The following is a 22,892-nucleotide window of genomic DNA, read 5'->3' on the forward strand; positions in this document are numbered from 1 at the left end:
ATATACCTCAATAACAAAATTGTTGTCCAGAGATTTTCATTTTTGATTTGTGTTTTTGTATCATTAGAGGAGTCATTTAGCTTGGTTAGACATTGCTAATCTGGGCCAAATTTTTCTGGATGAAAGTTTTAACAAGCATTTGCAAAGCTCAAACTTTCGCATTTGCGACAGTTTGAGCTATTGGCATTGTAACAATGCCTTTTATTTATGTGTTGGTTTTCAAAACAGATGAATAAAAGGCATTGTCATTTACAATGCCAATAGCTTAAACTCTTGCAGATGTGAGACCTCTTGCATTGCAATTTTTTGTTGTTGTAAAAATGACCTATGCCGCGCTTTCACTTTAAAGATGAGCCGAGTCTAAATAAAGATGCGCATCCGCCATTACAGTGGAAGCCCGGTATGGGGCTCTTGTGCAAAAAAGCATTTGTTTGTCAAGTTGATAAACAAATGTATAAATAAATTGTAAACACAGTTCAGTGAATCATGTTTATTTACTGATGCAGATGCTCAAATTCTTCTCAAGAACTATGTGTTAGAAATTGAATAGATCTGGAGCACTGTTGTAAAGGGCTCTTGGGCACCACTGAACTGATTCCTTTTGTTGTTTATTTCATTTTCATGTTGTGGCTTCATAGTGCAGGTAAAAGTAGTTTCTTGGCACTGCAAAAAGTTGTTCAATCACTTAGCAAGGGAACGCTGCGTCATAGTCTCCCTGATGACCTAACAGATCACCACAGATACCAGGCGACCGTTTGGCCACAAACATGTCTAAACTCAAATTCAAATCAGGCCCAACAATAAACCCATACTCATCATTCAAATGGACAAGAGGAATCACCAATACTAACTAAACTGCTGTATCGACCAAATGAATCTCGAAAGCAGCACAACAGTGATCCACCGACCACAGTTTTATAAAGGTGCTTGATTCTAAGACATAGCCAACACCACATTCATCAGGACCAAACAGGCAAAGGAAATCTGCAAGTACAATGCTACTGCTATACCAACCAGATAGATCATATGAAGGAGTCCTAGGAGGCGGAGGAGGCAACAGGAATCACCAAGGGGACTAATCAGATTGCATTCCCAATGCCATCTTGCCTGAAAAAAAACTAACCTCTATCACAGAAAACAAGCTCTACCAGGAAACATCATCAACTTTAACCATAAAATTCCCAAAGTAAAATTGCCACCAATAGGTCCTACAATATGTATAAAAGCTAGAATCCAGAACGATACTCGACATTACCCCTCTCCAAGCAACCCTCATTGCTCTGTTTAAGGTCTAAACCATGCCAGGCCCATAAAGAAATTGACGCAGGGGCGTTCATCATAACCACAACAAAATGATAATCAGAATACTTTCTCCATTCCGTACCCCAGCATCTCCTTAACGTGGCACAGAACATATTCAGAACTTTTGAAATACTTTGGTAGACCACTTCTTCAAATAAGCAGCCCATCTCTGCTTGAAAGCAGGCATTAATAGACCCAAATGAAAACTTTCCAACTCCAACTACGCTCTGCTCTTTTAAACTTCAAACAAACTTGAAACAAATGGACTAATCAAATCCTTAGACATAGCAGTATCACCTGCAGATCATCGCCCTCTGACAATCTATAAAAGCCTTCTTAAAGGAACATGTGCTGCAATCATCAACTCATCCCTATTAACTGGAGAGTTCAAAAACAACCTGAAAACAACTTAAATTAAAAAGTGGGAACTGAACAGCAGGACCCAGCAAATGCAGATCAATCTCCAATGGACAATTCATAAGGGGAAAAAAACCTAAGAGAAGGCTGCCTTCTCAATGAGATCTGTGACTTCACTCAACAAAAACAAACCCTTTCCGATGAATATGATTCAGATCAGGAAGAAACATGGATTTGGCATTGATCGCCCTCCTGGATGGCCTCAGGAACATCGTCGGCTTAAATGGAGGTCACAGCACCAGAATGCCTTGTCCTATTTTCTGCACTCAGCACCGGAGACCACCAACTGCTGCCACAAAAACAAACTGAAAAACAAACACACATGACTGTTTTCAAATGGAAAAAATTCTACCTCACTGACCTAGCCTAACTCAGTATATTTACACAATTCTGCTCGTCGCCATTCTCTTCTGGGGTAGATACCCCCCAAGGCTTGAAAAATAGGAATCACTTATTTCCTCTTTATTGAATACCTACCTACTTCTGTACAAGTCACCACCTTTAAACTTACCTAGCTGATGACACCAAGTTCATCCTAAAACTTACAAACCACAAATATATGATCCAGTTTCTGCCAATGCCTTCTGGTAATACATCAGTGGATGCCTAAGAACCCTTTTACATTTAATTCATCAATAACAGAAATTATCTGCAGACCAGGGGAAAATTGTGTAGTTGCTAGTAGCATTAAATCTGAAAATATCAACGAATAGGAAAATAGGGAGGTACTGTGTGGATAGATACAGGATCGAGGCTTGTTTTGTTTGCATATGAGAAAAGCACCACTATAACGGCACGGTTAACTTCAGTAAAATCGCGTAATCACACAGTTTGCCCTTAACACAACTCATAACGATGCCGTATAGTCTTTTGACTTAGCAACAACACCAAATATACCACACCTATTTCTGTTTAAACGGGCATTCTGGTGGGCCACTGAGTCAATGGGATGACATGGCCACACAAAAAATCATTTTGCATTTGCACCTATATATATAGAGCAAACTGGGCCCAAGGGCATTAGAGCCCTTTACATGAGCACCAGTTGCATTACACAAGGTCAGATTCATTACTTTTTTCAGGCACAGAGAGTTTAAGTGATTTGTTGAAGATGTTGAGGTGATGCAGGGACTCGTTCTGGTTCCCCAGTTCCGTTGTTGAAAGCTCTCGCAAATAGAGTGATCAGCAGGCCACCACAACAAACTACTATCTGGATACAGCTCCGTCATGATTAGTTTACTTCCAGGTGATTTGGGGCAGCATTTTTGTGACATTCACATATTATACCTGCTGTAAAAATACTGCAAATTTTGGACCGCAAATTGAGCGTTTTTTCCACAAGATTTGCCCCCCCAAGCCGCAAAATCCTTGTGATCTGGTAATGTCGTATTTTACTCTAAAAGGAACTTTCTATGGATGTTGCATGAAACAAAACATTTCTCTGCAAAATGTCTGTAGTAGACTCCAACCCACATTGAAAATTAATTAAAGGAACATGGTATTTAAAATAGATTTGTTGAAGAATTACTCACGGTCATCAGGGAAAGACTCTCTGCAGAACAGAGCTGACTCTATCATGGTGACCCTTAAAATGTTGGAGCCCTGGGCCAGCGCCCAATTTGCCAATGCATTAAAACATGTCTGAGCAAAACTAAGCAATGAAGTGCATTGAAAGAGATACATGTCAGATATGACAAACGTTCAAGCAATGAGAAGCTCTAAAATATATTGAAACTATCCTGAAATGAAAGGTATCCAACCTACAGCCTCTTTCTAAGATGACCATACTGCAAAAAAACAATTGTGACACCATTATTCGTCACAATTAAGACACATCATGAGGAAGTTAGGAGGAGGCTTGTGGAGGCAAATGCTTAACTTGATAAGACATCAATTGTGGATCAACACTATCCAATAAGTACTGAGTAAGTTTTAGAGACCAGCGCATCTGAAAATATAATGAAAACAAGAAAAACATACCTCGCTGTCAGTACAATATAACTAAAAACTGTAAGTCGGTCCAAATAGGTTAATGAGCATGCTGCAGAGATTAATGAACTTCAGTGCAGAGAGAATGCATGACTTACCTGACTAAACTGTGCCACCAAAAGTGCCTAGGGGGCACATCTGCCAAGATGAGCATCTTCCAAGTTCATTGGCTGGACTGGGAAGGAGGCTACTAGGCTGCAGCAGCAGGAAGTGCTGATTCATGTAAGGCTGAAGAGCTGGGGACAGTCCAGTTGTGAGTTGTCAGAGAGTTCACCTGGTCTGCCAGTCAGACTGGAGGGCAAACATTTATCCCCCCCCCAGTCCCCAAAGGTCGTACTGGGATGGACAATAAATAGGACACCGAAATAAAGCTGGGCCACCATCAGAAAATAAGACACCTAAAAAACATGGCCTGCATTTGCAAATTAGGGGAGTTTTGATCATGTCCCGTAGATATTTTGTAAGGTGTGGGAGACTTCATGAATTTATACGTGCTGCAGGCAAAGAACAAAATCAGTCCACACACAGAGCCTGTCACACCTAAACTTCGGGGACTGTACTGGCTGTAGGAGCAACAAGGAAATAGAAAGCTGTTGCCCACCACCACATACACTGTGTAGGTATTTTGAAAATTATGGAAGACAGCGTGCATTTAAGCTTGCTGCAGGCAATGTTTGTTCTAATATCAGACAAATCAACAGTAACCCCGGTGCACCAAACTCAACAGGCCCTCAAATAGCAAAATAAATCAACCCACATACTGTCCCACCTCCCCTTCAGGGCACTGCTTTAATGGGCAGGTACTCTCCGGTAATGAGTACTTGCACTTTTTTAATTTGAAAGGGACAATACATGCACTTCAAAGCAGTTACAATACATTTAATGGGAGAGTACCAGCACTTTTCAAGAGCAAACAGTCGCTCTGAACAGTGAGTACCAGCACTTCTATATTGCCATATAAAACACTGCTTCAGGGACTGTACTGGCGGCAGGTGCAAAAGGAAAGGAAAGCTTCCACCTGCCGCCTAAAATGGAGAGGCAAAGGTATGAATACAGGCAGAGTAAAAACAATAAGATGAAATATAGGAAGGTCTCTCCCCTGCACCCAGGGCCTAATTTGCAAAAGAAAGAGTGCTGAAGCTCAGGTCTGAAGCTCCCGGCTGTAGCGCAGCGGGGCCTGGGAATCACCAGGTCACAGCAGCACAGAATAATGTACACAAGGCTATTGCTTTCACTCTCGTGGCCAGAAAACCCAAAGCAATCTCCAGACGTTTATTTATCCCCTCGGGTTGAGCCCGCCCGAGGGGTGCGTGGATGCGTGAAAATGGCAACATTGTAGTAGAGAGCCCGAGTGGCTCTCTACATCCCTCCTTTCTTTCGGTTCCAGACCATCAAGTCCTCTCAGTTCATGGAGGCGTATATACAAAGTCTCTCAGTCTCTGACTTGGCACAGGATTCGGCCGGAGACCATACTTCTGGCTTCGGGAACTGGAACCGGCCAGAGCACTGGACGGGACACTCTTGGATGACTCAGTTGCTGTTTATTGACGAGTTGACCTGGCAGCGTCGACACCACCCTGGCTAACTTGCCGGGGTGTCTCCGGTGGGGTGCTCCCCATGCTGGTTGAGGCAGGAGGGGAGAAGCTTGGAAGGGCATCCTGGTATTCGGATGCTTATTGGTCCAGCTCCCTCTCAGCCGTCTTCTTGAAACTGGACACATTCCTCATTACAGAGTGCTGCCCCTTCTAAGCAGTGACCATGGTTCCTTGAACACCTACAACGGTCCATACTTCTGGCTCGTAGGGCGTCCAGAACTTCCACCCGGGGTGTCGGTCTTTGAGCACTACCCGATCTCCTACTCTTAACTGAGGCCCTTGTGCCCTCCTGGCTACGCTGGCCTTCTGATTTGTTGTCTCCCTCCTTGCCTGGACCGCTTCATCGACCCGCTCCACGGGCACCCATGTCGGGTCTGACAGGCTACTGTCCCGTGGGGCCCGCTTGAACAGTAGATGAGCCGGAGCACACTTGGTTGTTCTGTGAGGTGTCTGTCGATACACTCCAAGGAATTGGTCAAGAGCTGTCTCAGCGTCTCCTCCTTCATCCACAGCGATGTGTAATGCTCGGTTGAGTGTCCGCATCAGACGTTCCACTTCCCCGTTAGCCTGTGGCCATAGCGGGATGATCTTCCGATGGCGAATCACCTTGTTTTCAAGATATTCCTGGAACTCTCAACCCTGGAACGGAGGTCCATTGTCGGACTTCACTTATTCTGGCAGCCCCAACACTGCAAAAGTCTTGTCTAGGACCCTCTTCGCCTGGGGAAATGCCGCTGAAGTCACTACTTCGACGATGGGGAACTTTGAAAATTAGTCAACCATGACCAGCATGTGACGTCCATCTGGGAAGCTCCCAAAGTCGAGGCTGATGTGTGTCCAGGGGGTCTTGCTTGGTTCTTCAGTGATCACAGGTGCAGGATCTCCTCCAGTGATCATGCAGGCGTGCCTCACCATCTCCTCCACTCCTCCACCATGGAGTCCATTGCGGGGAACCAGACCTTGCTGCGCTGCCAGGCCTTTGTCTTTGCCATCCCTTGGTGGCCAACATGTGCCAGTGTGAGGACCTGTTTCTGCAACTTTTCTGAGACTACGATCAGGTGTCCTCTTAACACAACTCCTTGTTCTCCCATACTGAGTTCATGGCGGACTTGCCACAGCTGTTGTCGGACATGGCTAACTTTGGGTCGGAGGACTCGTGCTCCATCCATGAAGTGTGTCCATCCATTGCTCTCTAGTGCCTCTCTTACTTGGGACAGAGTGGCGTCTTCCTGGGTGGCCCGGGCAATTTCTTCGAGCATCATGGCTGTGGGACACGCCACTTGCGACACCATGTTTATGAACGCCTCCGTGTTGCACCCATCCGTCAACTGATCTGAGAGCGACTTCGATTCAGGGTGCCGGGAAAGATAATCAGCCGGGTTGTGGGCCCCAGGACGGTAGATGATCTTGAAGTTGTAGGACTGTAGCTGCACTTCCCATTGTTCGACTCTCGGGGGCGCCAGCTGGGATGAGCCTGCAAAAAGCGGGAGTAGGGGCTTTTGATCAGTCACAACGTAAAACTCCTGGCCGCACAGATACAGATGGAAATGTTGGCACGCCCACTTGATGGCCAACGCCTCCCTCTCGATTTGAGCGTATCTGGTCTCCGTGTCGGTGAGGGCTTTGCTCACGTAGGCCACCGGTCTCCAGGTCTCAGGTCCATGTTCCTTTAGGAGGACTGCTCCCAGGCCCACAGGGCTGGCGTCGATGACCAGTTCCGTGCGCCCCCTTGGATGAAAGTAGGCCATCCATGTCTTGTCTAGCAGCCCCACTTTGATGTCATTGAACGCCTTGTTAGCAGCTGCAGTCCACTCCCATTTGTGATCATGGCGTGTGAGGCTCCAGAGCGGTTCCGACATGGCAGCCAGGTTTGGAATGAACTGCCTGCAGTAGGTGGCCATGCCAAGAAAACACCTCACTTCGGTGAGGTTCTTCGGTGTGCTGGCTGCGCAGATGGCTGCGGCCTTCTTGGGGTCCACAAGGAGCCCCTCTCGGGTGAAGATGTACCAGAAGAAGTCAATCATTTCTTGGTAGAACGAACACTTGGACTTATGAAGGGTTAAACCACAGTCTGCTAGTCTCTTCAGAGTGGCTTGAAGATGACGGTGGTGGTCTTCGAGAGTGTTCGAGAACACTAGTATATCATCACTAAGATTGATTACACCTTGCAGCCCCGACAGTGCTTCCCTGATGGCATTCTGGAAAACTTCAGCTGCTGATGATACTCCGAAGCTGAGCCTCTTATACCTTCGGAGACCAACATGCGTCGAGAAGGTGGTGATATACCTGCTCTCGGGCTCCAGTTCCAGCTGATGGTAGCAGGCATTCAGGTCTAGCTTGGAGAACCCCCTAGCTCCGTTGAGGTCTGCGACTATTTCATCCATTGTGGGAGTGATATGGCGTTCACTCTTCACGGCCGTATTTGGCAGCCTCATGTCAACGCAGAGCCGGATGGCTCCAGGCTGCCTGGGTTTGGGAGCCACGACCAGCGGGGACACCCACGGGGTTGGGCCGGAGACCTTTTCAATCACATCAAGATCATCAAGCTTTTTCAGTTCTTCCTCCACTTGCGGGTGAAGATTGAACGGCACCCTCCGGTGCCTGAGAGCCACAGGTCTTACAGAGGGATCGATGTGGAGTTTGAACTTCTTGCCCTTGAGCTTCCCTAGTCCTTTGAAGAGAGACGGGAATTCACTCAACATCGCTTCAGCGTGAAAGTCGTGAACTTGGTTGGCGAAGAAGACGAGTCCCAGGTCCTCAGCCATGTGTCAACTGAGCAGTGTCTCTCTTCTTCCCTCAGTGATGTGGAACCTGGTCTCAGTGGCGTAGCATCCGCTCGTGACTTTTGCCTAAATGACTCCTCAGAGAGGAAGCAAATCCATCCCTCCATACATATAGATTCGGGCCTTGGAGGGCGCAAGCGGGGGTCGAGGTGACAGTCGATCATATTGCTCAGAGTATATCATGTTGACGGACGCGCCAGTGTCGATAAGGGCTTGTACATCAGTGCCTTCAACTGAGATGGAGCACATGGGAGGTGGCCTTCGGCGACAGTCTGTTTTACTGACGTACGACACCACAAACACTTCCTCATCATCATCTTCGTAAACCGGGCATCGTTCCTGCGGCTGGTCTTCCGTGGTTGCTGGCGAATCATCAAGAGAGATCTGGCGAACCCGTTGTGGCATGCCTCTGAACCTGCACAAGGGTTGTCTGAACCGTCCACCGCGGCACACCTTGGCATAGTAGTTCAGCCTGCCACAGCGGGAGCACGTCTTCCCTTTTGCCCCACAGGCGGCCGTCGCAAGGTGATCTTCTCCACAGTATACGCACGGTCCTCCTGGTGACGGCCTGGGTACTTGTCGAGTCGCGGTGGGGCGTCTTTGGATTGCTTCCAACCTCTCCTCTTTTATCGACGGGTGCCTGGGCGCATGTGAGGCAGCAATGGGCGTGTGCAGGGCGGCTTCCATCTCCTCGGCTCAGGTGTCCGACAGCTCATGGGAGCGGGCCAGGACCAGGATATCGTCCAGGGAGATCCCTGGTTGATGAACGATCAGCTTCCGCAGGAGTTTGGAGCGGCATCCCAGGATGATTTGGTCCTGTATGTCCTCCTGGTGGTCTGTGAACGTGCTGGCCAGCCGGCGTAGCCGTGCATAGAACATGTCGACCGACTCCGAGTCCAACTGCCACGCCCTCCTGAACTTGAATTTTTCTAAATCGGGGTTGAGTTGAGGGTCGAAGTGCCTGTTGAGTGCGGTGACCGCCGCATCATAGTTGTCGTCGTTTCCTGTGTTGGGAAGCGTCTCAAAGAGGTCGTAGATCTCTGCGCCACCATACTAGATGAGAAGTAACCGTTTCACAGTGCCATCCGTTTCCCTTGTCCCTTTGAAGTAGTGGTTGAGCCGTCCAACCCACGCCTTCCATCTTGGTGCAGCTGTGGCCGGGTCCAAGTCTTCACTGAAGGGGGGTAGAGGTGCAACTGCGGCGTGGCTTTGCCCTGGGAGAGGCGCATTGGCACCCGTTCCTGGATTGTTCCCTCCATCTTGCTAGGTGGCAGCGGCAGCTGTCCCTGGGCCGCTCATTGTGGCCGTGCGTGGAAACACCGGTGCGAGGGTGCGTCGAGGACCAGTGGCTGAGGGTGTGTGTTGGTGCGTGGCCACGTGCTAATGACTGCTTTGTGTCTCCACGTGCGAGTAGGAGGCGATTTGCCCTCTGGTGCCATCCCATAGGAGAAAAGAAGCATGGATGTGGCAGGCTAGCGTGTGCCCTGTCCTGTGTACCTTCACTGCCTTGCCATGTGACTTGTCCCTTTTTGTGTGTGGTCAGCCTCTCCTCCTGCTGTCCTCCCCACAACCAGTAAAATCCCAGGGTGTAGTCCTGCTAATGGTTCCCCTGCACCACACACAGCCCAGTGCTTCCTCGCCACCACCTGGCTCTGGAAACCTTTTTTCTTTTTCCTTTGTGCAGAGAAAGTCAATTACATGGAACGTGCAGGGGCTGGAGCAGGCAGCAGAAGGGGCAGCCCAGCCCTGGGGGCCTTGCTGACAACAACCGGGTGAGGGAGCTGAAACGCAGTCGCTCGGGTCCACACGGCACCAGCGCCGTTTGGTGCAGGAGCAGATGCGCTCACGTGACCGAATTCAGCATTAGACAGCGCCGCAAGCTGAATGCGCTCCAGGGAGACGTGTGGGCGGGCGCGAGCTGATCGGCGTTGGCAGCGGGGCAGGCAGAACGGCTGCAGAGGCCGTGGACGGACAGGCTCCAGGCAGCAGCAGATGCCGGTCTGTGCGGAGCTGCGTGGGTGGGCACCGCGAGCTCCTTACAGGGCACCGAGTTGCAGCAGGGGGAGTCCAGCAATGCGGGTGGGCTCCACACGCTCCCAGCAGGAACCAGGTAGGCAGGCACGCATGAGGTGCGACCGGCCTCATCGCCAATGTAGCGCGGTGGGGCCTGGGCATCACTAGGCAGCAGCAGCACAGAGTAATGTACACAAGGCTATTACTTTCACTCTTGTGGCCAGAAGACCCCGAGCGATCTCCGGCCGTTTATTTATCCCCTCGGGTCGAGCCCGCCCCGAGGGGTGCTTGGATGCGTGAAAATGGCAACATTGTAGTAGAGAGCCCGAGTGGCTCTCTACACAGCCAGTGCAACTAAAATTCGGCAGACAGACTAGCAAGGCTAGTAGACTGAAATCCATCTCATGCCTATTTAATTCACTGCCAGACACTCACTCTCTGCCCCATTAGATCTGTCCAATAGTAGCCTGTTTTCTCCATTTGTGGCATTTTTTTAATGTCTTTGATTTGTGTGTTTCCATCTTGGGAAATATCTGGTGCGAAAAAATTGGTGGTGCTGAGTTAACACCAGACACCGACGCGGTCACGATTGACGGTTGGAAGTGACTGTGAAAGCCAGTGAAATAGTGATTGCACACACACTCACAAGTGCTTGAGGGTACAGGTATGTCCAAGTCGGGCAATATCCCGGAATATTAAAATAGACAAGTTTTGGTGCAGGGTGGAGTGACTGACCCACGCCCTGAAGAAATTGTTGTGAGTTTTTCCTTTGGCAATGAAACATGTCGGCTTTTAATGAGCAGACACACAGCACTGAATAAAAATTGATAGCGAGTGTGGTCTAGCTCGGTTTTATATTGGGACTGGTGGAACAATAGTTTGACTCCTCTGTTTCAACTGTGGGGTTGATTTTGCCGCACCATTTGGTGCACAGGTAATATTTGCTAACACACCCTAGCACCTTGCTTTTACGCTTTTCTTTTCATTTTGTCACACATTTTTGCTTTGGATTGGTGGCAGCTGATGATGAGAACCTGAGGTTGCAGGCGAGTACCTTCCTGCTTACTCCCATGGTGTTACTACTGTGAGGCACCACCAATCCTCTTTCACATTTTTTCACATTCTTTTCACTTTGTGTTTTGGCTCTACTAGCCATAGCCCACTACACAAAGGGATGGGTTTGAATCCGGGAGACATGGGTTACAACTAACATAACAGACAGATTTTAATTGTTTCCAAATTTGTTGATCCAAATCCCATTAGTACAGATGGTATATGCTTAACCTCTGGTCTAATAGTTTGTCTAAATGTATGACAACGAGTCAATAGGGATTTGAGGATTATAATCACCATGTGAACAGGTCCTTTGTTGTGTACTAGCGGAAAAATAAGTGTCTGTGGCCCCCACCGACAGCCACTGGCTCAAATTGAGCACTTCCTGCAACCCTTTTCTGTCCCACTGCCCTCTTCACCCCAGTCAGGCAGCAGGGGTTGTCGCCTATGCAACGCCCCACGAGTATAATTGTTCCTGTAATGCAATTAACTTTGCAAGGCATGGTAACTGAGGCTTACATCTCCCAGCAGGTGCACTGCTTGACTTTATTTTCTTCTGAAGTGCATTTTACCTGCTCCTGTGATGTCATGCTCCATATCTGTGACCGCTTTGACTCTCCTTGACCGGGACAGAGGGGTGTAACGGAGGAATGTTGGATCGAGGGTGAAGGAAAAGTGTTAAATAGAAGCCGAGTTGCAAGCATCGGGAGGCAGAGGTGAGAGACAGTGAGAGTTGTGTTGAGTGGCAGAGAAGGGAGAATAAAAGAGAATAAGGTCTAGATACCAATGGAAGATCATTAAGTGGAGTAGATACACCTCCAGCTCGTTGTTCACGTCTTATAAAAGATGACAGACAAAAGCACTTCAATCTAGTAGTTTATATTCCAGATATGTTCAAGATCAACTGTCCTCTCAGGCTAACCATGGTTTTAATAATAACATGAAAACAAGACGTGCAGCTCAATGTGGAAGCACTTAAAACAAAATCAAAATATACCTTTTCCCCAATGCGCCGGTGATGACAACAGGTGGCTTGGAGGACTCAGTTCACACCATCCATGCAGCGTGAGTCCTTGGAAAAGAGGTATGTCTCTAGGTAACCCCTCAGCACACAGGTTTTCCCAAAAAGAAAGGCACGCTGGAGTGGATGCCTGCTTGTGCCCCAGGGGACCGTACAGTGCATGCTGATACAGGAGCACTCTAGTCGGTCCCTGCTGGTGCCCCAGGGGCACTGGAAAGTGAACGCAATGCCGAAGACACGCATGAGTCTGGAAATGGAAAGGCAGGGATTGCGGGCGCGTCCCTGCTCGTTCCTGTGGCAATACTGCAGGGGAGTCAACTTTCAAAAATGCACCACCCACTAGTCATTTAGAGGCTATGATTTTTAAATGACACCTAAAAAGCCAATCCAAAATTTGGGAGGAGTCAGACCCCACAAAGCACATATAACAGATCGCCAAACAGCGCAAGTGCTGTATAAGCTCGACATAAAAATGGTGGATGTGTTGCGGTGGTGATGTAATATTTCAGGAACAATGAGACCTATATACCTCATTGTGGTGTCAAAACATAGGTTTTGTGGGTCGAGCAGTCTTATAGAGACAGCAACCCTTCCACCATTTTCCAAAATGGCGGCTCTATAATGATGTATTTTAGCCATCATATTAGTAATTGTTTTTTAATATTGTTTTTATTTCAGGTTTTCTATTGATTTAAATTCATAAACATGAGCGAAGCAGGTGGTAGCAGATGATCTTTACCTTATGACAGTGTGTTGCTAACTACAGAATCTGAGGATTCCTTCAACAAAGAAAAATGTGTCATCTGCCAAATGAATCGAAAAGAAAAGCTAACATCAACTGTTGCTGGACAGAAGAGAGCTGGAGATGCTGCAGAAATATGACAAGACAAAGTTCACAATAAATTAGAACTAATGGGTGAAGAGGATCACATATTTTAATATTGTAACAACAAGTGTTACAATCTGTATACAATGGGGAAAAAAATCAAAAAATAGCAAAAACCAGTGAATCACAATAAGAATCCGAGTCTTTTGAGAAAGCGACAACCAAACCCAATCCTCATCCACTTAGATCGATGACTACCCCTCGTCCACCTCCAACAACTGATAAGAAAGCAGAGGATCTTCAATGTGCTATCTGTGGTTTAACCAGAACACGGCCCAAAGGGATTGATGAAAGAAAGTATAGAGTATATGAATCTCAAAGGGCAAACATAATTTTATCTGCAGCTAGTTTCTTACAAAATGAAGTTTTCAGTCAAGTAGCTGATCTAAACAGTGAGGTGAATGCATTTGCTGCAGATTTGTATGCCTACCTGAACTGCATGCGTACATCTATTAGAAAATATTAATGTACAAGGACCTCCCAGCAGCAACGTAACCACCAGCATTCAGTTAAGGTCGCACCCTTTTATTAAGCAAATTAAGTTTTAAAGCCACTCTTGATTGCTGGCTACAGGTTCACACTCAGTGAGACCGGAGAAATAATGGTCAACATTGATGAAACGTTATTGATCCATAATAATAGAATTAAGATTTTTCTGGTGAGAATGTACAACATCATTTGTTTTTGTCAGTCTAACAAAAAATTTGAGCAACCACTCAACAGAGTGGGCCCCCTAAGGAGAATGACAGGGGAAATAAGCAAGCTACTCAAAACAAAAGTTCTCTACCTGTATGATTCAAGAAGTGCTATATATGTTACAATTTTATAAACACCTAAGAAGCTGTTCTACTGACATATAGAGTACCACAAAAGGATTATCAAAACATATAAAAATGTATTAATAATAGATTCACATTATTTAATACTAGGAAAAACGTTAAGAACCAAGTCACATACTGCCTCATGCTCGTTCATCCATTCAGACAAACAGATTCATACTCACACATGCTCATACGTGCTGTAGCTCAGGGGTCCAGTCATACTCAAAGCAACAAAAGCAACAAAAGCAAAACAATAAACAAATGGACCAACAGAATGCTATCTGATATAGGCATCAATTTCAATGATATCAAGATAAGCGGATCCTTTAACACATAAATAACAACATAAATAAGAAACGTGAAAATAAAGAAACAATATATACTGTGATCCGTGAAATTTAAATCAACAAAATTTATCAGGCAGAGAAAATATTCATAAGCATTAGGTAGCCCATGAAGATGTTTCTACACTGATGCGCATTTCGGTGTTAGACCTCAATATAGGTCTCACCTTCCTCAGGGTGACAGTATCAGAGGCAGTGACCATGGGATATGCCTGGACTCCCAGTTGGGAGGACTCTCGGTAACGGACAAAGGTCCTCACTAGAGGCAAGAGCGGCCTGCAAAGGGACCGCAAAGCACAGGCAGCTCGTAGAGTGATTAGAATGAGGCAAGGAAATATGGGCTCTATAGCAGGATAGAAGACGCCGTGACACGCAATTACAAACATCCACGAAGCTCAGGAAAATAGAAGGCTCAGCAGGTCGACAGGATAAATGGAATGCTCACTTCTGATGGGTAAAACGCACCGGTATCAGTCTGGAAGGCAGCAAAGCGAGGTAAAAAGTCGGTCAATGCGGGGGAATCCAACCGGATTGCGCCGGAACCGCCAACAAAAAATATGAGCCACTTAAGGTGTTCTCAGCTGATTTGACTCCTGAAGTAAAATCAGCAGGAGCCCTTTTAAGAAACGCCCGGGAAGATTTCAATTTTGGACTTCATGACAAATTTTGTGATGCCCCAGAGCTATGCAAATCATGGGAGTCAACAAGAATGCCTCATGTTGTCTTAACTTTTTTTACATCATTGTTTAATATCAGCAAAGCAAAACTATTACAAACTGAAGTTCCTGAGTTTGGAACAGAAGCTGACAACAGTGATGATGGCTTTGAAGATATAAGCGAAGAAGTGGAAGACAATTCCATGAACCGACAGGCTTATGCTGTACAAATGTACTGTCTTTTCCTAATCATGTTTTATGAATTCCATCACGGTAAAAAGAAAACTTTGCTTCACATAATTACTGCCCACACAATCTAAGACAATTAAAAAAGTAGAGAGCTAATCATTTCAGTTAACAGGATTGGTGTTAGACTTGTCATCCATGGCGTGGTTTCCCCTGACTTTTTGCCTCTATCTCTACTATTTGATGGTAACTGGATTACGTTTTGCTCACTTTAGATGTTTTGGGCACTTTGCAATTGCTGATTAGTGTCAAAGTGCAAGTGCTCCCTAGGGAAATTGTTATTAGGATTGGTTATCCATGGCTGGCATATTTGATTTACTGGTAAGTCCCTAGTAAATTACACTGAGTATGTTGGGGCCTGTAAATCAAATACTACAAGTGGGCCTGCACCACTGATTACGCCACCCACATGAGTAGCCCTGTAAATGTGCCTTAGACCTGCCACTGCAGTGTCTGCACGCACAGTTTTAAACTGCTAACTCGACCTGGCAAGTGCACCCACTTGCCAGGCCCTAACCTTCCCTTTTCATACATGTAAGGCACCCCTCAGGTAGGCCTAAGGTACCCCCGTGGGTAGAGTGCAGTGTATGTGAAAGGTAGGATACGTGCTGGTGTGCTTGGCATGTTCTGATAGTAAAATACTGCTAATTCTGTTTTTTCACTATTGAAAGGCTATCTGTCCCATAGGCTAACATTTGAGTTGTTTTGTAACATCTTACAAGTATAACTTTTTATTTGGACAAGATGGAGAAATAAAGTTTAGTCTCTCGGAAATCAGAATAGAATAACACATCTTTTTAGGAAGATGGTTTTTAAATTATGTGTTTGAAAATGCCACTTTTAGAAAGTAGACATTTTCTCATTTAACCATTCTGTGTGGCTCTGCTGGTTTGTGTGTTGACATTCTGGTTTTGTAGTGAAACGGGCTGAGGTTGTGCATTCACTGTAGACAGGTACAAGGGGGGTTGAGGTGTGTCCTGCCTTTCTTGGGTGACTCCTAGCTGAGCTGAAAAGACCCTGGCTGCATTTAAAGTGGTGAGAGGAGTTTCAATTGCACCTGAATAGGTAGTCTCAACTGCACAATGATGTCTCCACCTCCTGTAGTGATGCTGGGCCATAGAGGGCACAACTGTTTTAGACTGGGCTCAGAGACCCTTTCTACACAGTGAACAAAGTTAAAATGGGGAATACGTATTGGACCTTAAACCACAGAGAATCAGATCACTTCTGGCCTCAAGAGGAACACCTGCCAAGGAGAAGAGCTGGAGTGCTGTAAGGAGAAATACTGCCCCTTTGCTGTGTTGGGTTTGCTGGGTTGGCCTACAGTGGCTGCTTCTGCCAAGGAGTGGACAAAAACTGCAACTCTGCTGTGAACCTGCTTGAAAAAGAATCTCTAAGGGCCTGGGTGTGCTTGCCTCCTGTTCTGAAGTCTCAGTAACACAAAGACCTGCAACCCACTGACCAGCACCTTTGTGGACTCCTGCATTCAAAATTTCAATTTCAGTTCCTGGGCTTTGAGAATTTTGTGACCTCCGACAACTCCGACGCCGTCAGTGCCGCCACCAGAGATGCTACGACCTACACCAAGCAAACACAAAGAGATGATGGACAGAGTGCTGAAACTTTTCAGACACCTCCAGTCACAGATCTGGGTTAAATCCATCATTGTTCTTTAGCTCACTTCTCCACCTCAGTTCAGACCAAGCTATCTGCAAATCAGTCTCGATCCTGTGCCTCATGGAAACAGTCAAGCCCGAACTGCCAATCCAGGTCTTCCCTGAACCAGAAACAAGCATCCTGGGACCGGTTTCGGGGTAACACCCCTTATGAGACAGGCTAGCTTAACTCCAGTGGCAAAGTGAGCAGGGGACCCACGTCTGGGCATTCCCTGCCAACTTAGGATGAACAAAGCAAACACACAGAGATGATGGACGGAGTGCTGAAACTTTTCAGACACTCACCCCCAGTCACAGATGTGGGTTGAATGCATCATCGTGCTTTATCTCACTATGCCACCTCAGATCAGATCCAGCTATATGCAAATCAGTCTTGACCCTGTGCCTCACCCCTCATCAGCCAGGCTAGCGTGAATCCAGTGGCAAAGTGAATAAGGGACCCACGTCTGGGCATACCCAGGCAACTTAGGGTGAGCAAAGCAAACACCAAGTCTTGGGGCACCGCTTGTGAAGGACACAATGCACTGCCATGCTGCACCGCAGTTCTGATGCCCTTCGAAGCCTGCAGTTATTGGGCTTCATGACGCCAGCGCTCACACAAATGCAGTCATCGCCATCGCCAGCATCACGTTATCGGAGAGCCGATAATCGATGAGGGTGACTTCACAAACTCTTTGACTTTGCAATGTCTCACTGGAACCGATGCTGCACCGCGATGCTGCTTGACTTCCCCTGTCCTGGATTCTACGCCTCGCCTCCTCATGGAAGCAATGAATAGCCACCCCGTGGCAACCAGGGAACTGGCTCTGCCTCTGCACCAACCCCTCAACTCCACAACACTGTGCATTGTCCATAGACTACATTTCCAAGGTACTGTTGTTTGGGTTCCTTGTGACTCCATGCCTGACGCCGCGCACCTCCCAGTTGGTGCTGTACTTTGGATCTATGCTTGTCACAATGTCGTAATAGCCCCAGGAGGAGCTATTTTGTTGTTATAAGTTCCATTTTTGAAATAACTGTTCAAAAGTCATAATTTGATACATATGTTGGATTTATGTTGTTTTGTACTTGTTTGGTTTAGATAAAGGTATTTGTTTTTCTAAACTGGTTTGGTGTCCATTTGAGTTGTTTTCATTGTGTTACTGTGTGTGTTGAGTACAAATATTTTACACATTGCCTTTGTGATAAGCCTGTCTGCTCGTTCCAAGCTACCAAGGGGGTGAGCAGGAGTTATCTAAAGTGTGTGACTCCCTTACCCTGACTAGAAGAAAGGGTCCCTTCTTGGACAAAGGTGGATACCTCTGCCAATTAAAGACCACCATTTCTAACATTGGTGGCAGCGGTTGGGTTGAACTGGTATTTGTTCTTGACCCACAGTGATTGGTGTACATCACTATTCTAGAGCAGACCATTACTCAACAACATACTGTGCTTTTGGTTCTATTTTTTAACCCTTGAAGTATCCATGCACCATGTCTCTAAGTGGTAAACTAGCAAGTGATGTTGCAGAATTGGAGTTTGATATTGGAGTGTTGCATACATACAAAGGGGATCAACTCAAACAATTGTACAAGAACTCTGAATGCCCAATGAGGAGCTCTGCTAGGAAGGAGGAGCTGCTGAAGGCCTTAGGGATCTGGTGGGAAGCCAGAGAGGCGGTGGAGAATGGAAATGAGGAGGTGGATCTGGAAGTACAAAGCCAGTAAGGGGAATTTGGAGCTCGTGGGGGAGGGCCACCAGGCCTGTTAGCAGTGAGTCTTCTAGAGGTCGCCAGAGGAGCTGGAGGACAGGTGACAGGATAGAGACCACAAGAGGGATCTTGAGAAGCTCATGTATGCCATGGAGAGACAGAAATGTACAGAGGAGAATGCTTCTGCCTTGAAGGAGAAGAAATTGCTTTTGGTACATTGATGATTCAGCATGAGGGAGCTGGACGTCAGGGACAAGTAGACAGAGTCCCATTCCACTGATGGCAGCGTACAGTCACTGCTGTCTAGGGGTAAGGTCTACATTCCCAAAGATCTAATGCAGAATTTCCCGAAGGGGAGGATATTTATGCTTGGTTTGCATCTTATGAGGCAGCACTCCGCATAAATGAGGTCCCAGAGAAACATTGGGGGGCAGGCCTGTGGAAACACTTTGAGGCCAATCTGAGGAACACGCTGACACATTTGGAGGAGGTGGGTACTCTCACCTCTCCCCATATGAAGGAGGATTTAAGCCTCCGGTATGGGCTCACACTTGAGCAATGAAGGGAGAAATTTAGATCTTTTAAAAAGTTTGAGTCTAACACTTGGGTGGAATGTGTGGATTTGTTTTGAAGAACACTGGCCTGCTTGGATAAAGGGCAGCAGGGGACTACAAAGGGCTGTATGATTTAATTAGATGGGAGCACCTGTCTAGTCTTTGTGTTCCAGAGCTGCACTAGCATCTGATGGATAGTAAGCTGACTGTCCCCAAGAAGTTTTCTCTGGAGGCGGACCATTAGACATGTACCTGGGTCCACAAGGGGTAGTTGGGAATCTCAGCCAAGGGTGGGCAGGGTACCCAGCAGAAGAGTAGTTGAGACAAGGGTAACCATAAGGAGTTCTCTAAAGGGCACCAAAATAGTTCCCAGGGGAAAGATTCCTAGCCCCCCAGTGGTAAGAAGCTGTGGCCCCCTAGAGGTAAGCCAAGCGATAGGGGACCCAGTGTTATGTATGTGATCAGGAGGGTCACATGAGAGGGGATCCCAAGTGTCCCGAGGGCACACCACACCCACTGGTGCACTGTCACTGGGGTTAGTTACTGGAGTGCTGGGGAGGAGTTTGTTCCTAGTGAAGGGGGGAAGCCAGCTGTGATGACCCTTATCTCGCTAGGAGTTAGAGAGATGGTACAGGAAACATGTTGGTCGGATAACTCTAAGAAGTACCTGCAGTGGCTGACCATCAATGGGAGGAGGGCGGAAGCTCTGAGAGACACTGGAGCCAGTGTGACATATGTGATGTGTCAGTGGGTGTCTGAAAAGCAGATACTTCTCAATGTATTTTACCTTGTCATTGCTGCAGAAAACTCTGAGCACCTCTGTAAGGTGGGGCAGTTTCCTTTTTAGTGGAGGCGGTCTCAGGTTCCTTGAAGGTCTCTGTGAGCCCATCCACACCATTGACTATCTGCTTGGCAATGACCCGGGCAGTTCCTCTTGGAAGGAGCTAGAACGCTGGGCTCATTTGGAGATGTTGGGACTGACTTAGTGAGCATGTGTTACCACTCGGTCAATGGCAGCCAGTAGGTGGAAACAAGAGGACTTGGAGCCTGAAACAGGTATCCAGGTGCTTGCCAGAAATAGGAGGGGCAGGGGGCATGGGAAATCCACCCCCACTGTTCCCACTGTCCAGGAGGAGACAGACCTTGATGGAGGTGCCCTGGAAACTACAGGGGAGTAAGTGGCCAAACTTGGAGACCTACCTGAGCTGACCCATTGACAGCAGGAAGGGTATCTCACCATAGAGGAGTTCTGCAAGGCACATATGGAGTGCCCAACTCTGGTTGATTTGCAACAGCAAGCTGTAGACCAGGCAGCAGGTGATCAGTCTGGATCACAGTGGATTTATTAGGTGAATGGTCTTCTATATAGCCTAAGGTCACTGAGCTGGGTCAGCACGTGTGCTGGTGGTACCCTATTACTTCAGGTCCTTCCTATTGAGTCTGGCTCATTATGTGCCTTTGGCAGGTCATTTCGGACGCAACAAGACCTTTCACTGGCTTGTCACCCACTTCATTTGGCTCCAAATGCAAAATAACACTGATTCTCATTATAGGTGTTGTCAGACTTGCCAGGCAAGCGGCAAGAGCGGGAAGAAGTGTTAGGCTCCCCTCCAACCTTTCCCTGTCGTGAGCACTCCTTTCAAGCGGGTAGGCATTGATATTTTGGTGGCACTAGAACCCAAGACAGCCTTAGGCAGCAAAAAAATCTTGGTCTTGGTGGACCATGCCATCTGGTACCCAGACCCTCTCAGGACACCAGAGCCCCTGTGGTGAGCTGTGCGTTGATAGAAATCTTTTCCCATGTCGGGTCTCCCAGAGAGGTGGTATCTGACAGGGGTACCAACTTCATATCTGAGTATATGACATTTTTGTGGGAGGGGTGTCGTATAATGTACAAATTTACCACTCCTTACCATCCCCAAGGAAATGGGTTGGTTGAGAGTTTCAACCGAACCCTGAAAGGCATGATAAAGGGTCTTACCGAACCCATGAGATGCAAGTTTGACATCTTCTTACCATGCCTGTTATTTGCCTACATTGAGGTACCACAGAAATCCTTGAGGTTCAATCCCTTTGAATTTCTATATGGGTACCCTGTGAGAGGACCTCTTAGTCTGGTGAAGGAGGGCTGGGAGAAAACTCAAGATAATACCCCCCTATGATGTATTTAGCTACATGCTGGCCTTCAGAAAACACACTCAGCATTTCAGGAAACTTGCCCAGGTGAACCTAGAAGCCAGCCAGCATGACGAAGATCCATTGGTATGACCATAATGCCACTCTGGTAGAGTTTCAGCCTTCCCAAAAAGTGTGGGTGATGGCACCAGTGGAGCCTTGTGCTCCAAGAAAAGTGGACTGGATCATTTGAGGTGGTGGAGCGCAAGAGTGAAGTAACCTACTTGGTGAACTTGGATACTCCTAGGAACCCTTTGAGGTTCCTGCATGTGAACCACCTCAAACCTCACTTTGAGAGGTCTGAAGTGACTATGCTCCTGGTTACAGATGATGGAATGGTAGAGGAGAATGTTCCTCTGCTTGTCTTCCTGTATGCGTAGGAACATGATGGTCTGTGGATGCTGTGAACTCTCTCCCACCCTGACCCCAGAGCAGCAGAGGGACTGTTGCCAGCTGCTGGGACAGTTTGCCTCCCTGTTCTCCCTGACCCCAGGAATCACCAATTGGTGTTTCCATGATCTGGACACCTGGGACAGTTTGCCTGTAAAACACAACATGTATAGGTTGACTGACAAGGTCTAGCATCAAGGAAGACGTTTCCAAGGTGTTAGAACTAGGGGATATAGAGCCCTCCAGCAGCCACTGGGCTAGCCTAGTAGTCTTGGTTCAGAAAGCTTTTGCACCTGGTGCCACTCCTAAAATGTGGTTCAGTGTGGACTACCGTGGGCTCAATACAGTCACCAGGACTGGGGCACAGCCCATCCCCAGAGCCGATGAGCTCAATGATCGGTCGGGAGCTGCCCGGTACCGCAGCACATTTGTTCTAACATCTGGGTCCTGGCAGATCTCCTTAACTGATGGGGCTGAAGAAAAGTCTACACTCTAAATGCCACAGGGTCCCTACCAGTTCTGTGTCATGCCCTTTGGGTTCAAGAATGTCCCTGACAAGTTCCATAGACTGGTTAACCAGGTACTGTCCGGGCTGGAGGAATTCAGCGCCGCCTACCTTGATGACATTGCAGTGTTCAACTCCCACTGGGAGGAACACCTGCAACACCTCCGTGAAGTATTGATGGCCCAGCAGAAGGCAGGCCTCACTATCAAGGCTAGTAAGTGCCAGATAGGACAGGGGTCTGTGGTGTACTTAGGGCACCAGGTAGGATGGGGCAGGTGGTACCCTTACAACCTAAGATTGACACCATTATGGCTTGGTAGCCTCCTCAAGAGCCAGACAGAGGTGTGAGCATTCTTAGTTCCCACTGGCTACTACAGACAGTTTGTTAATGTGTGTGGCACCATTGTTGCCCCCTTGACAGAGCTGACCTCAAGGAAGCAGCAAAGGAAAGTGATCTGGACTGATGCCTATCAAACCACTGTTGATGCCCTGAAATCTGCTATGTGCATAGAGCCCATGTTCAAGGCACCCAATTTCTCCAAAGAACTTGTTATGCAGACAGATGCTTCAGAGCATGGTGTAGGTGCAGTTCTCTCACAATTAAAAGATGAGAACTTGGACCAACCTGTAGCTTTCATTGGTAGGAGGCTACTTCCCAGGGAACAGAGGTGGAGTGCAATTGAGCGAGAAGCTTTTGCTGAGGTCTGGGAGCCTAAGAAGCTAAGACCCTACCTGTTTGGGACTCAATTCCGGGTTCACACAGACCACAGGCCCCT

Source organism: Triturus cristatus, chromosome 11 (genome assembly GCF_964204655.1).
Source record: "Triturus cristatus chromosome 11, aTriCri1.1, whole genome shotgun sequence".
Classification (NCBI taxonomy): domain Eukaryota; kingdom Metazoa; phylum Chordata; class Amphibia; order Caudata; family Salamandridae; genus Triturus; species Triturus cristatus.